Raw genomic sequence first — 17,261 nt, forward strand, 5'->3', positions numbered from 1 at the left:
TTAAGTTACATTTCAAGTATCAACTTGCATTTGCATCTAAAAAAGCCATTCTTATCAGTGGCTGTCGTTTTTTGCTTATTCTTAAGGTTATAGCATCAATTCTGGTTTAGTCACTGGAACCATTTCAAAATTTAACAATGGTATCAGAAAAAAAAAAAAAACGATATCCAATACTCATAATAACCAATTCATTAGTTTGTATTGTTTGCCTCAAATCATCTTAACAGCTGGTTACTTACTAAGTATTTAAATAAACCCACCTTGTGAGAGGCTGATTACGAAGAACTGTTTTTCAAAAGCTGCAACACTTGAATGATGCATCAGATGATGCATATGAAAGCAATAAATGCTTTTTTCTGCTTTATTGGGTGGTATTTCACAACATGACTGTATGTGGGACAATTTAAAACTGAATAAATAAAAGAAACAAATTCTTCCCGCTGCTTGTTTTCCTGTTTTCCTGTTGACTATCATTAGCTTGTGTTTATGGTCATTTTAAAGCACAGTGCCGCTCTCGTAACTTTCCTTTACGATGGGGAGGGAACTGAACGCCAACGCCGTCTGGTACTGTTCCCACCTCAAAGAGAAAATGCTTCAGTCCCCACTGGGGATTGTCATTAAAACCTGATATGCCAATCTACAATGAATCACTAAAGGCAGTGAAGCCACTTTCAATTGATCCCTCCTTTACTGATGTGGTTGTCTTGATCTGTGTCGTCATATACGCAACAGTTTTTTAGTGAGAAATAATAACTGCCGCGATTAACAGTTATGGTTGGATATTCAGGTTTTAAAGTATTAAAGTAAAATAAAAAAAGTAAATCATTGTGCTATAAAAACTATTTGAATATACACAATTTTCTCTGAATCTGTACCAACACTAAAATCCAAATGTAGTTAAATAATATCGATTCTATTGGCTAAAGAATAACCTGTTCATGCGTGTACAGCAAGGTCTGTTATAAATGCCGTATTTATTGTGAAAGCATGAGGCCAGTTTGCAACAGTTGCGTCTATGGAAGTGCCTTTGTGGATAGTGTGATAAATAGTGCATGCTCAGATGTGTCTGGCTGGACTACATATGACAGCTGGGCACAGTGTGTGAAACTGCAGCGCATCTAGATGGTGCTTTTGGGTCAGAGACAGATCACGACGTCTCGGTGCAAAGAGGAATCTGGTATAAAAGAGCAGCCTCGCACAGGCGACACAGAGGAAGAGGGCCTTATCATGTTGGAGCCTGAAATATTTATTTGATATCACAGACACTTACAGTTGCTGTAGCTCAAGTGTGACACGATTGAAAACCACAGCACGCCATTAATGATTGAGGAAAAGATCAACCAGATCCATTTTTTATTATTCTTGTGTCAGCCTATTTATGAAGTCAAACAAAGACTTGTAGGTAGTTAATCATTTTTGCTCACTTTTCTCCCCCATTTTTCTGGCTCGCTCACTGAACATATTGTTTCAACTGAAGGCGCCGCCTTAAATGAATTCTTATTAGCAGTCTAAAAATAGCCTCCTGGTTTCAGGGTCTAGGCTGCCTATAATCTGACAAGCACAGAGGGAGCTTCATGACCAGCCAGCTGCTATAAGCCTCAATGAAAAACATAAGGAATATGGGCATTATATAAATCTCATGTGGGATATTAGTAGCAGTTATAAAAGATTTTTTGCTGATCATCCGCACTGGCAAATCAATATGAGGGAGACGGCCACGGTTTGTCTCATGTCGCACTCAGTGTGTACAGTATGTATGTGTACAGCTCGGCTGTTGATTGTTTTATCTTTTTCCTCCAAATGTTCCATAATCATAATCATCCCACATTAATTTGCCATTTAGTGCGGTACATCCACACAGTGAGAACCAGCCATTGGGGGTTTTAGGACATGAACATAAAGACAGAATTTTATGAGATCCCATCGCTGTGCATTTAAACTCAGGCTGAACTTGGGCTTGTTATTGCTTTACTGCATATGATGTTTTTTTATGTTCCTGTTGTGTTCATACTATGGCTCCATTATTTTTCCAATTTCCTCCCTCTCCCACTTTCACCCGTGCATGTTGTCCAAAACCACGTTAATTTGTTTTGTAGCCCTGAAGCCAACACAACAACGTGCTTTGTAAAGACACTGCACAGCCTTTATCTACTGTATACCTTCTCATTGTATATATGAAATGATGATGATAATAATAATAATATAAAGCATGTACAATACATAAGGGCCATGAATGTGAAAATAACATTGCATAAGGCACCACAATACATAAAGGTCCACTAAATACAAACCTGTCATTGGTGGTGACACTTTTGTGTTGACTTCAGGTTTGTTTTAAATATTGCAACAGTTTACATTGAGTCGACAGTTTTGCAGGTGTAGAATTCAACATCCCCACTACTTTAACTGAATAAGCAGATTGACCAAAGGCGGTATTTCCGAACTGTGGTAGCCATCCAGCCCATGCTCTAAACATACTGAAAAAATACAATCATTGTAAAATATCAATAAAACAATCATCAATTTCATCATCCTACTCTACTCTTTATTTTATTAAATCATACTTCTATTTTATCTTCCACCTCCTCTTTCTGTTGTCCTGTTGGCAGGTTCCCTCCCTTTGTGCTTGTGGGTCCTTTGTTGCAGTTAACATCTCAGGTGTTAGTGACATGCTGGTGTAATGGCCGGTCTGGTTCTCTCCATTGCTCTGGACTTTCACAGGTGGACTTGGTTTGTGGAGGTTTTGTCTTTTCTTCTTTTGGCCTCTGTTCTTGGACTCATGTAGACTTGGTACTGTCTCTGTTTTGACTGGACTATTGTCGGGCCCTCTCCACATAGAGTCTGGCATCGATCTCAATTTTTCTAGGCTTATTGACAACAGAGCGATAGATGGCGAGCTCAAAAGGAACAATTGCTTTGGGAATATGATGCATTTGAGTGTAATCTATCTTCCTGCATTCCCTTCAGTCACCGTGGGCAAGTTGCAATGTCTGCCGTGGAGCGACCTGGCTTTCAGTCCACCGGGAAGAAGGTGGGGATGCAGGATAACAAACTGCACGAGGGACCTCAGCAAGGAATTGCTTTAACATATGCACCAATTACAGTGAGCACAGCGTGCATCCTTTTCCAAACACTGCTGAGCTCGCCACACACCCCCTGAGAAAACATCTGCTCCTGTACACAGATCCAAATTCCACTTCCACGTATGTGTGTTATTCTGGTACACCTGTGCACACACATACACACACATCAAATAAAAATAAAATTTGTGCTTTTTATTTAAGGCACATTTTAATGTCCTTATTTCATACCAAAAAAGGAAAACAAAGATCTCTTCTGTTATTATCCTTATGCTCACCAACTGTGAAATTCAAAATAATTTCCAAAACAAACAGAACTAAGCTTCTAATTTAATATTTCATTATTTCTGTTTGAAAACAAAGGAAATAACCAGAGAATGAAAATCTGTGTAACTTTAACTTTTCTAGTCTGTGACAATCACATCGTCTGTACTAAAGGTTCAACAAGCATGTGTTTCCTTGGACATTGTATTTACCATCTGAACCTGTTTTTAATCATTTGGTTCATTAAAACAAATATGATGGAAAACACATATCTGCTAGAATTATGCTAAATCAAGCTTTATGCTTAAGACAATGGAAAAAAATACCGAATATAATTGATCACACCATGAGGCCACAACAATATAAGATTATCCACCTACTGTTTATCTGTGTATGGATACACTTGAAGAGCTAAGAATTAAGCATGTTAAATACACTTCCTTGCTTTCTTTAATTACAATATCGCATAATTGGATACTCAGCCTTCTTTAGATATTACATGTACCGATATGCTGGTGTGCCCACTCAATAAACCATCATCTAATTACAACCTGCTGCCACTGGATCATACAAAGACATAATGAGACCATGTGCGTACAGATGGAATATTGGGATGAATGGAACCCTCATGTTGTAAAGTGCTCACAGTAGCTCAACATCTAAAGACACGACACAGTCAATTATTCTACAGACCAATTCAAATTAACAACCTAAAAACACAATATACAGCTGATGCAAACACAAGTGCAAAATAGTTAATACTAAATAATTTGTGCAGAAAGAATATGTATTTTACGTTTTCTCTCTTGACCTATACCAGTAAAGTAAGTCAGTATTGTTTCACTGGTTTGTTACAAAAATCAAGGTCTCTAGCGAGTAAAGCCGTCCCCAGCGGACAATCAGGACAGCAAAGCATCTGAGAAGCAACGTGTGGAAGAATCTTGTGTTTTTCACCATAGACATAACAAATATAAGACCATTTGTCAACTTTGAACGAGGCAACTATAGTCTTCAACAACAACAAATCTGTGGGCTCGCCTGTTACCACCCATGTGAGGCATCGGAGGAGGCACCACAGATGAGCGGAGCAACGTTAAGTGTTTAACCTTGCTTGACTGTGTGTGGGGGGGTATTTGAAAACATTCAGTTTGGCTAAGTACAACACTTTCACTGTCCTGACCAATATTGTATAATCACAAAAAGAAATTACGCATTTCCTCGGATGCATATCTGTTACACCGCACTAGATATTTCCACGAATATGGCTGCTGATTCAGGCGTTGACCGTTGAAGAAAGTTTCAAACAAAGCTGCAGTCAGCCAGAGACAGCGTCAACTTCCTGGGAGTTGTATTAGAGGTCACCCTTTTCAACCAGTCAGAGCACAAGTAATATCTGCACTGCATCTGCTCTCTCTAATTTAAGGGACGTGCTCTTTCCCCCCCCGAATCGCAAATCACAACTCACGAAGACAGGGCCGACAATTTAATTTTCCAACCCTGTATCAAGTGCTGGCAGAATAAGTGCATGACCTCGTGGTGTTTTCCCGCTCAGCTAACACAGATTCCAAGTTTATACAGTGGAATCATCCACACTCAGATTATACAGGGATCAATGCACACTGAGCCCCTGAAAGATCTCACTACACTTTTGTCTCCTTACAAGCACAACTACAAACCATTTTCTCTGGATAATGAAAATCATATTTTATGTCGTGCAAATGGGATTATTACGGAGGCCTGTCAGTTTATGAAGTCATAACCTATGCCCTGAGCAGACTGTATTCCTCTTCATGCAGCATTTACAGCTATGCTATTAAATAAAAACACACACAAATAATGTACTACAGGTTGGTCATTTTAGCCACATGCACAGATGTCACTGCCCTCATTATTACTGATGACTTGTAGTAATTACTTGTCGCGACAAGATTGTTCGATTTCACAAATCAAACAAGGTCATGATCTCCTCATGTAGCATATTAAGGGTGCTGCTCACATATATTTTGAGTGTTACACACATAATTTGTGCTTTGGGACTTTGTTCCTCCCACACAATAACCATTTCCTTCAAGGAGAAAAGGAGACTATTATTGAAGACCACACTGGAGCAGTGGGATTGCAAAGTGATGCAACAGTCAAAGTTTGGCAGTTTTCACTTTGAGTTTTCTGTTGTGGAATAAAATCAAACTTGTCACTAATTGAATGAGCGCTTGTCTAAGTTCCCTGATTTGTCATGACTCACTGCCAACTGTGTGCTGTCTCAGCACATCATAGTATGAACGATGTGTGTGGGCCAACAGAGGTTGGTGGAAATGGTGATGGTAGAATTTCTGCTCTGCTTTTCAAACTAGACAATCTTTATGCACTGAATTCTCATTTCCACCCCCCTAAGTATTCTCCCCATCCTTGCCCTAACCCCATAAAACTAATTTTAAAAAGCATAACTCAAAATATTTTTTTTTTATTTGTTATCAACATTATTTATGTGCAATAATTTCATTTTATCTCAGAGTGATAGACACTATTAGAGCTGGGCAATACATAAAAAAACGTAAAAAGATGCCCTGGTCATCTGCAATGACTCCCTGATGACGACCAGATCCCACCAGTCAGGGCTGCGTTTCTTCACCCACAGCACGACACCGGCCAAAGTGGAGGACACATTGATATTTACTGTCGCTCTCATCTCACAGTCCTGGCAATAAAGTGGATAGGCCAAATCCACAACGTGATGTTGGCATTTAATAAGCTAAGCACGTATAAGCCAAAGCGGCGTCATTTTCAATAGCCACCGTGAAGGAATCAAAATTTCCGGTAGGCCCTATTGTTGCAACAATGGTTATATTAAACGTCACAGATGCCAGGCCACACAGCACCTTTATCTGTCAGCGGGATACATGTATTTATCAAGTATATGGGGATATGAATAACCAGATTTCTCAATGTTCCATGTAAACACGGCCTAATAACTGGGATACCAGTGCACATGTAAACAGTCATAGGAGATTAGGTTGCAGTGACATTACTCATTTCACTTGACCACATTACTTGACTACATAAATGTTGTGGGCAGGCAGTCCATTAAAATGTTCACACAAAATTATATCATGATTAAAAGACACAGCACACAACTTATGTTCCAGGGCATCAGTAAGTGACGTGTGGTCCACACGGACAGATTTCTGCTCTCAGTGCAGCTCCTATAAGTTGACAGGTTCATAAATGTAAGAAGAATTGTTTAGCATGAGAGAGAGCCACAATACACTGGCCATAAGGCAGGAGTTCCTAATTACTGCCTTGTGGGGCCCCGCATATCATCAGCAGCAATTTTTGTGTGGCAAATATTCCCACAACAGCCTTTGATGTAATTACTTTCCAAACAGCTCCCCTCTAGCCAATATCCTGTTCTAAATTCATGGCTCGGCTTGTTCGCAACGTCACTGGAACACACACGTTTTTCATTTGTTGCCCTGTAGAGAGCAGAGACGCTGCAGCAAACCACACGACATTCACAACCCAGTAGAGAAGGTAAAGAGGTGAATCAATCAATACAAAAATGTTGTCATGGTCAATTCAAATATTTTAAGTTTAGATGTGTGTGTAATCCGTGTGGTCAGCAGCTGGACTATAACCACAATCTGGGAGCAAAGGCGACATGAATTCCAAATTTCAACCACAAATGTCACCGTCTGCGAACCATGAATGTTGGAACAAATTGTTGTGCCAATCCATCCAACATGTTGACATGTGACATATTTGACCTGCTGGGGGCACCACAGGAAAGGTTGGCACTTCACCAGAGTCATTAGATTCTTCTTCAGGGCACCGTGGATGTGTCCCAAATTTCGAGGCAGCCCATCTAAGAGTTGTCGAGACGTGTAACTAAAAACACGACAAAAGTCAAACTGCCGGTGGTGTTAGGGGAAAAGTTCGGGGATCATCAGAGTCAGTAAGTTTTCCTCTGCCAGGCACCAAGACTTTCTACATAAAATGTGTGTCTTTATCTGTTCCTATAGCTGCTGAGCATCTTGAGAGTACTCCGTCCTTTCTGTGCCGAGAGTCTAACTCAGCTACCTGTTGTTTAGATATTTCAGTTTGGATAAAAGTGGTGGATCAACCAACCAGCAGACAGAGGACAGAGTATAAAGTACAGCCAAGCCACTATAGCTTAAAATAAAGGAAAGGTTGTTGATACCTTAGACATAAGCTCAACAACATCAAATTGGTCTGTACATGTATTTTCCCAAGCAGCTACTACTCTCCATCATTTCTTTGGTGTTATAGACACAATAGTGTTGTCTTCCCCTGCACACCTCGTTTAACGGTGGCACTATTTGTTTGCTGTCAGGGATATTTCAATAGAATACAAGTTAATTACATTTTGTCTTCCCCACCACAACACCTTCATTTTAATATACCTGAGCAAATCAGCAACTGTTAATCAGTAGCAGAGAATTAACAAGAAGTAAAGTGAGCGTCCACGACAACACGTCAGCTCCATGAATCAAACACCTCCTCAAAATGCTCAAGAGGCTTCAAAAGCATCCAAAAGTATGTCCTTTTTCACAATGGCTCTTATTCAGGAGTGCTTACTGAAGAAAGATGTGTATGAGTAGTCGTGGGAGCTTTGCATGCCTTTACCATAACATATTGTCATGTGAATAAATTAAGATTGATTGTTTATATTTTCCTTCAGCAAACTGCCAAAGGCTAAATGCTCTTTCTGTGCCTCCTCTTGAAGTCACTGCCACATCACTTTGTGTTGCGAGGAATTAGGTTGTTAATTGGAAATGATCTTCTGTTCATGTACAGTTTCTTGTTTGGATTTCAACCAAAACAAATAGGTTTCATTACAATAAAAAAATAATTTAAGTTTTTAAATCACATTTTAAGACTGTGGCAACTTTATCTGGGACCAAAATGTTCAGCAGACAAGTGCAAAATCCAACTCCACTCCTTGCTTTGAAAATATGATAATTTTAAACATACTGACATAAAATCCCCTCGTAATTCAAAAGAACACTCTGCGATAGCCAGGGTTTGATTTTGTCACATTAAAAATTGTAATGCCTTTGCTGCAAGTTTGCTGTCACACACTATGAAATAAAGATCACAAAGCAGAGTTTTTTTCAAATGAACGTGACCTTTACACCCGATATTTGTCAGTGCTTTCACAAACGCATCACCATCTCCATAATGACTTGATGAAATATGCTTCAAAGGACCGTTACATATTTGGGGTGGGGTGCAAAAGGGGGGACGCATTTCTGCTCATGTAACTTGACAAATTGTGCTTCAAGGTTTCTATTTATATCGTTCTCATCTCACAGGGAGGCTAGAATCTTCCCAATTCCCTTGCCATTTGCCAGGGGCTTAGCATGACATATTGCTAATCTGGTTATTATGCAATTTATCAGCCGTCTCTCTTTTACAGCCGTGCATGGATATTATGCAGGTTTCTTATGAGCCTAACTGCAATAACACTGCAAGGAGCTAATGAGCAGCTGCTACTACTGTGGTAATACATCTCAAGTCACTTCAGGGTACTCTTGTTGCAACAACTTGTTAGTCTAAGTCACTCCATTAAACTAACCAAATTATTTTTTGCTAATGATATGGAGAGCCTCTCAGGCTGGAACCAATGGATTGTGAACAAAACAAGCGAGGAAGATGTCATCGGAGTCCACAGTTTGACAGCGAGTATTTTCAAGTAAGGGAAGTTAGAGACGGGGGCCGCAGACCAAAACCCTCAGGAAGCCGATACCCTGAAAGTGAAGCCCGTATCTCAGCGACGATTCATTATTGCCTCTGGCATCTCTCAACATATGAGGTATGGCCGCAGCCAAAAGAGGAAGCTGCCTTTGCAATGTGAGCGCGGCTTGATAGGGATGATAGATTCAGAGTGGCCGGAAGCAAACATCCTCCTGAGCCCTCGATGGTTGTCGGCGTCCTCGTCCTCGGAAGAAGCTGCATTTCTGCACCATCAGCTAATTAACGGGGGCCTGTCATTAAAGACACGTAAATCAGACCTTAATGTGATTCTAGAGTCTCGGTGAGACACTGGGTGGGAAGAATGGGGTCCTCTGATTTAATGGGGCCTAAGCTGAAGGGGTTATAAGTCTTGATAATGATGGCCAAGTACAGTGTATTGATCACCGCTCCCTCCGGTGTCTATGTGGGTTAAAGCAGCCAGGAAGGAAATTGAAGTGGGATTTCTCAGCTGTGTAGAGCAAGCTTGCACAGAGGCGAGGTGGTCAGAATAACTTGACTAATGTGTTTGTGTAAGGCCGCTGCGGTTCACTTTGTCATTTCTACAAGATGCCCACTCATTCGTCCATCTGGCCACAACTGGAAGAAAAATCCAGACTGTGTGGGGATTTTGGAAATAGATCGTTCATGCTACATAAAAGTGTTTTTCTTTCTTCGGGGGGAAAAAACACAAACTTTGGCTCACTTGCGGATGACAGCTGTGACTTGTTACTCTTTAATTGTCAAAAGGATAAACATTCACACACAGTGGATGCCAAGAGCTGCCTTAATTGTAAAGTCCTCAATGTGCAGTCCTGCTCTGTTCCACACACAACTCCCCTCCTTGTCTCCACTTCCTCATGAAAGGGCTGAATGCTGGCACAGGCTGCACTGGGAAATTGTTAAGACCGTTAGAGTTTCCTCTAATTACAAGACAACAGCAGCAAAAGTTTGACAGTTAGTGGTTTGGCATTTTGCATTCCCATCATTATTGAAATGAAACATTAAATATCTATATGTGAGTCAGAGGATCATTTTGCCCAGTGCCATTAAGATTTTTGGGTTAATTATCATGGCCCATTGGGTCCAGCACCTCCTGCAATGTGCTCTGTCCATTATCCACGATGCAATTATCAACACACTCTGTCTTGCCACCATCTCAGCGTTTGCTCTGGGAAACGTGTTAATAAATACCTCAAGATGTTGATTTGGAAAATGTTGAAAGCTGGTTTTGAAATCAAGGCGCATTTATGGACAATCTAATTAGCTGTTCCTCCAGTTCGTAACTCAGTATTTTCAAAACTGCTACTGCAAAATCTTCTGCTGCAATATTTTCATTACATTGATATTTTCAAATTAAAAGTAGAATAACAAAGTGCTCCCTCTGTGTTATAGTAATCTACTTTCCATTAGGCTGAACAATAGCGTCTTTAGAAAATGATAGTATTGTATTACCAAATAAAAAGAGTCTCTACACAACAGTGTCAGTAAATCCATTACTTTCTGACGCACAACATCCAGAGAAAGATCTGATAAAAACAACCCACCGGATAAGACTGGCACAAATCTGAAGCCGATCTTGGGCAGAAGGATCTCACTCCTGAAGTATTCCTGTCCTGAGAGATAAAGAAATAAAATAAATAAATACATGCATACAAAAAAAAAAAGTAATAAAATGACAACAGTGTATTTTTGGGGTTAATATCATAAAATTTAGTGAATGAATGAACATAAACGATGAATATAAATTATATTTTATGTAGTCATGTAGCTAGTAACATTTAATATGTCCAGAAAATGTGACGTTGACGTTTTCTTTTAAACTATAGATTCTAGGAATATACTGTTATGTGCAGCAAAGTTTTTTTTCCCCCACTTCTGATGTTACATCCCTAGCTTCCATGGGATTCCATTATCGGACGGCGTCAGTCCGCAGTGAAACTCACCTGAGGACCTGTTCTGAGAGAAAAGAGTCCGCGTCTTCCTCCAGGTGAACTTATCCACAAACAAGTTGGATCCTCGGCCGTGTCCTCCACAGGCTAACCTCCAGCATGTGTTCAGGCCGCGTTGGCTGCTAACCGAGCTGCTGCTGCTACTAACTACAACTAGTTCTGTCTAGTTACCACTTCAGACCCTCACGAGCACGTGTCAGTCCGCTGAGTCCAACACAAACCTGTCACACGATCCGCTGTTCAGTGCCATGCACGTGCATGTTCACACCACGGACACTTCCTGGGCTCCTGGGACCCGCGCACATCTCATTTGCATAAGGGTCAAAAGACAATTGACACTGCCCTCTGATTGGTTACCACAGTCCCGTCCTCTGACTGGCCAAAGGAAATATCTGTTTATTTATGATCTCCACCGTTAGTTAGTTCGTTCGTTCGCTCGTTCGTTCGTTCGTTCGCTCGTTCGTTAGTTAGTTAGTTAGTTAGCTTGTATACAAAACAACTGAATTGTTTACCACAAAACTTGGGGGAAAGATGTTTTATGGGTCATAGAAGAACTCAGAGATGTTTTTCGACATTTTTTAAATTTCTCAGAGAATAATTCATTTATTCGAAAAAAAATCTGACATGATTATGAAACTAATATCTATGAGTGTGTGCAATTTGGTGCAGCTTGATTGAATTAGAGGGGACTGTTGGGCCTTGATAGAGGTGATGATGATGACGATGATGATGATGATGACGATGATGATGATGATGAGGTGAAGATGATGATGATGATGACGATGATGATGATGATGATGATGATGATGATGATGATGATGAAGATGATGATGAAGATGATGACGATGAAGATGATGTAGGGAAAATAAACAAACAAGAGTTTAATCACGCACTGAAGCTGACCTTTATTTAATTTTTGTATGTATTTGTATTTATTGTATCCCCTACCATTGTTGCTGATTGATTAAAAACTGCAGTGACAGGGGGTGTAAAAAAAAAGTCAAAAAGTCAAAAAGTTTGTGAACCACAGTACTAACTCACAAGTTCCACTGAACGTATAGAAAGCAAGGGACACCATAGACTGATGATATAATCCTGCACAAGTATTCAAGGATAGAAGTTCTCTTTAATGTCAGAAGGCTCATTAAAATATTGCCTTTGACTTCCTCCAAGCATTTAGCTGTAAGGACAACATTTCTGTGGAAGTTTAAATAAATATTAATATTATTTGGCTGGATCTGTCGGAGGAAAGATTCATGAGCACATTTCTGCATCACAGAGTTGGAGGCTGTCATATGGCTGAGAAACAGTTCTGTCAGGCCCCCAGTGTGTCCAGTGATGACAAACAGTGGGAAGGATTGAACGCAGTCGGGCTTTCCGTTGCCTCATGCCTCTGCTCCTGCTGGGCTGCAACTGCCGGCGTCTGAGTGCTGCGTTTCCATGTAGCATGTTGCCTGTCATTTGAATTAAATTGCCAGTTGTTAAATACATGTCATGTTCATGAGTCTCTGTAACATGTTGCTCTCTGGGACTCCTGACGGCGGATCCAGCCCGGTCAGATGTGAGTGACCACTCCTCCCTTCTCTTTTCTCTGGGTCACATATCCTGCCCTGATCACAAAAGCCATATCTGGCCATCTGGTCAGTGATTTGCTGTCGTCAGCAAGTGCAAGTAATGAATTAATTTTTGTGTCCAAAAAACCCCACATTCAATGCCCATGTCATTTGAAAATATTGAGCATCACATGTGCAGTATTGATGAAGACAATCAAATGTAATTTCCATTCGTGGATGCACCACCTGATGCACAAAATCTAATATCGTAAACATGCATGTCAAATTAGGAGTAAATGTTCAGGTCTGTTTGTTTCTGGACTTGATCTCAGGGACAGAAAACAAGGTGTTAGGGTAAAGTGGGTTTATTGTCAGATAAAGGGGGATGGTTAAGGTGGTGGAGATGAGAGCCGGGCTGAGGCGGAGGGCTGGCAGGCAGATGAGCACGGAAGCCGGCTGGCGAGCTGGACTGGCGTGGGCGGACGAGGAGACAAGGGAAGGGGGTGGAGGGGATCTGAAACACAGAAGAACACAGGAAGTAACAGGCATGAGGAAACATGGGAAATTACTCCAGCACACAAGATACACGAGCGGCCAAGAGTGGGACTATACCAGTGGGGTTGGGAGAACAAGCTGCTGACAAGTGGGTGAGGAGCTGTGGTTCTTGTGCTGCTGGGAAGGATGGGCTGATAGAGGACAGGTATGGAGAGGGGGAGCCACACCCATGCCACACACACACACACACGCACACACACACACACACACACACACACACACACACACACACACACACACACACAGAGAGAGAGAGAGAGAGAGAGAGAGAGAGCGAGAGAGAGAGAGAGAGCGAGCGAGCAAGAGAGAGACAGAGACACACAAGGGAGACTGGGAAAACAACTGGTGTCGCGGCGGGAGTCGTGACAGTCAATAGGTTGACTGGAGGGCAAACCACAAACTGCCTCACCACAGCTCTGCTGATTGCGTGATCTATAAGTTTACCATGATAATTGTAAATGACAGGAGAAGGCTTGTAGCACTTCTGGGAATTTATTCAGAATGAATGTAGTGAGGCGTGTGCACTGCAGTGGCTCAGTGGAAACTGTTGGAGGCATCATCTTGAAGCCGACATCACAGCCTTCATCCCATGCGTTTCCTGTCTTCCTGTTTGTTTTGCTCATATGCTATAGGTTAGTGTTATGTCATGCTAGTTTGATGCATGAAGACGTGAAGCAGTATGAAGTACGACGAGTTGAATATGTAATAGGGTTGAAGAGTGTAATCTGTCATTTAAACTGTGTATGAAGATCCCTAATATTAAAAAATTTAAATTGACATTAACATATTTGAAATAATTTTTCATGTGCATGTAAATAAAATTCCATTTGCATCTCTGAACGTGTGAATTTGTATAACTTCAATGTGTGATCAAGAGTTGCAGCTGTAAAATAATTGTGTGCACGTGTGTGCAGATGTAAGCTGTTATCCTCGCGTTAGCCTCATGCTCATTATTAGCCTGCAAATTCAAGACATCTGACTCAAGGCCATGTTCCCTGGAAACACTTGTTTGGAGTATTTGGTCGTGCTGTGGGTGTTCGGTTGTGTTGTGAATATTTATTTGCTTGTGTTCTGAGTATTTGGTCGTGGTGTGAGTACTGTATTTGGTTGTTTTGTAAGTATGTGGTTGTGTTGTGATAATTTGGTTGTGAATACTGTATTTGGTTGTTTTGTAAGTATGTGGTTTTGTTGTGATAATTTGGTTGTGAATACTGTATTTGGTTGTTTTGTTAGTATGTGGTTGTGTTCTGAGTATTAAGTCGTGTTGTGGGATTTGGTTGTTTAGTGAGTATTTAATCATGTTGTAAGTATCTGGTTGTGTTCTGGGGTTTGGTCCTATTGTTAGTATCTGGTTGTGTAGTGACTATTTTATTTTGTTGTAAGTATTTCGTTGTGATGTAAGTATCTGGTTGTGAGTATTTGCAGGGTGTTTTCTATTTGCCACACATACATTGCCAAATTGATAAAGAAGTTTTTGCATGTTCCATTTGCATGTGTTTTGTCTGTTTGCACTTGTTTTCTTGAATTGTAGTACATTGAGCTCTCAGGGCCGCTGTAAAAAAATTAATATTGTAAGGTGCACAGAAGTACAGTTTCAAATGGTTCACTATTATTTTTCTTGTCCACTTTTAAGCACACCTCTGTTACCTTCTGGCTATTACCTAAACAAACTCATTTCCCACGTGTTATCCATAAAGCTGGCCTAACTATAATCTTTGTATCCAGCATGGCAGTGGCTCCTGTGGCTGTCAGCATTCATCAGGAATTAATCAAATATGAAGCAAACACACCATGACTGTCTCTTCACTGCTTTTATTTGGTGGAAGCTTTACTGCAATTTCGCAGCAGGTCAGTACTTAAAGGCATACAAGGTGGGGGTCATAAATAGTTTCACCAGTCCCACTCGCAGAAGGACTGGGTTGTTTACATCACCAAATACAGCTGTCAACATCCAATAAAAGTTAAATGACCTGAGTTTTATTTTTCTCCAGCTAGAGGAGGGGGTCATGAAGATGAATGTCAATGACCAGCTGCATTTATTCATTATTCTTATCCAGTGCGATAATCCGCAAGTTTATCTGATATGGATTTCTGAGAGCAGAAACACAAGCATGAATAATTTGGCAGAAAATAGCAAGTGGCCCCAACACCCCCGCCCCCACACAGGGCCTAATCTTTTATTGAACAACCTGAATAACACAAATGAATTCCTGCATCTTTATTTGTAACATTCAAAGGGACCAATCACTATCTTTTAATTACTCGTACCCAGTAGTAGGGCCCATTAAAGCAGAGTAATTAATCTAACAGTTTGGCGAGGGAGGGGATCTGCTGTATAAACAATGAGTTCATCGAAACCGATTTTGAGCGGTAATATTTACACATGAAGAAGCACTGAATAACAGATTAATGACACAAGCAAGTGAGGCAGTACAAACTGCTGAAGGTAGTCATCTACACAAGGCATGTGCCCAACACAATAGTTTATCAGATGCTGTTGATTTTTTGACATTTCCACATATTTTCAGGCTCCATCACTGAGGAAAACACTCCTGACACAAAGGCTAAAGATAATGGATCAAAATGAACCGATAATCAAAGTGCAAATATATTTGGATCACACACAATGCCTTGTGTGTCTCACCTTTGTCCGCACACAATAAAAATGCTATTTATATCCCTTGTTAACATATTAGTGTGTGCTCTGGCTATGTTGATGATTGATTAACATGTCAAATTAAATCACTGTCAAAGTAGCGTTAGCTGCACAGATATTCCAAACAGTCCAATTACAGACATTAATTGACTGAACCCACTCAGTTCTCAAGGACAACGGGAGACGACCACAAAGATCGGATTTCTCCGTCTGCATCCAGCGACATCTTTGGTTTTGTTTCTAAAAACATTCAATCAATCAATGTTTAAAACATTGAAAACATTAAAACAACCCAACAGCTCCTGAGCCACTTTTAGTTCTTTGAAGCCGCAATTTACACTTTTGTCTACCCAGTTTCCTGCAGCAACGTTTTCATAGCAAACAATTGCAAAACTATGTTCTTCTAGGTACCTCCTCAGCACCACAACACAGACAGTTAACATTCAACAATCTACCAAACCAGATGTTGTTTACAAATTCTTACTGAACAATAAATTGGAGACAAAATGGGTCCAAGGAAATGCTAACTTTTCTATCAGGTAAGATGTTAGCTATTCCAAATAGAGGGGCTAATATGTCCGAATTAGTTAACCTGGTTTCAGCTTGTATTCTATTTTAAAAAACAGCTGAAACTAACGATTAGTTAAAGGAACTATGGATTAATTAACTTGTACAAATAAATAAATATGGAATACAGTGATAACCTTGAAAGTTATCAAAATACAAGTGTTAGAAAAATAGCATTACAGTATAGTCTTGTAGGCTACTAACTGTGTAATGTGATTTAAAATAACGATCTGTTAAGTATCTTGGTAGCTGATGTTTTTGCTCATTCATTGTACATGATAAACACCAAAATGTCGGTAACAAGAAAGGCTGGTAACTCTGGCTGTAATATCTTCACTATTTCCTATATCTGCAGTGGGTCTTAAAAAAGTTCAGTATCATACTGCTGGTGCAGAATCCATTTCACATGTTGGAAGTGGATATTGCAGTATCGATTTGCCATTTTTATATCCCACATCCAATTTCTATAGTACTAATAAACACCTCAGAATAGATTTCACACAAACGTATGTTTTTCTGGCAATAATCCTGCGTCGTGAGTCTTATGTTGCTTATGGTAAATACTGTATTATAATGTGACTCTGTGCTTCTGTTGGTTCCCAGTTTGTTGATGTGCATTTAGTCCACGATTTAAAGTTTGTTATTATCATTCATCACTAAAATCATAAAATGAGAAAGTTAGATTACCCCACAAAATGATATAATAACAAAAATATGCCTGAGCTTTATGACAGTAAAATAAAATGAACAGGCACAACTAATTACACTGTTTTGCAAACTTTTTTTTATTTCTGCCTGAGGAAAAAGAGAAACCATCATCTTCGTCTGAAGAAAACAACAATGCGCGGCTTTAGAGGAAGATGGTTTGGAGATTTGACAGCCCCGT

General features: G+C 40.2%; 1 long non-coding RNA gene across 1 annotated transcript in view; it reads right to left on the reverse strand.

Annotated features, from left to right (window-relative positions):
* Window positions 1-11,323, reverse strand: part of LOC124852062 — a 39,614-nt gene extending 28,291 nt beyond the window's left edge. The window contains exons 1-2 of the long non-coding RNA XR_007032814.1: window positions 11,039-11,323; window positions 10,640-10,708 (exon numbers count right to left, since the gene is read on the reverse strand). This is a non-coding gene — a long non-coding RNA (uncharacterized LOC124852062). The remainder of the gene's footprint in view (window positions 1-10,639; window positions 10,709-11,038) is intronic.
* Window positions 11,324-17,261: the final 5,938 nt, after the last annotated feature.

Source organism: Hippoglossus stenolepis, chromosome 1 (assembly GCF_022539355.2).
Source record: "Hippoglossus stenolepis isolate QCI-W04-F060 chromosome 1, HSTE1.2, whole genome shotgun sequence".
Classification (NCBI taxonomy): Eukaryota; Metazoa; Chordata; class Actinopteri; order Pleuronectiformes; family Pleuronectidae; genus Hippoglossus; species Hippoglossus stenolepis.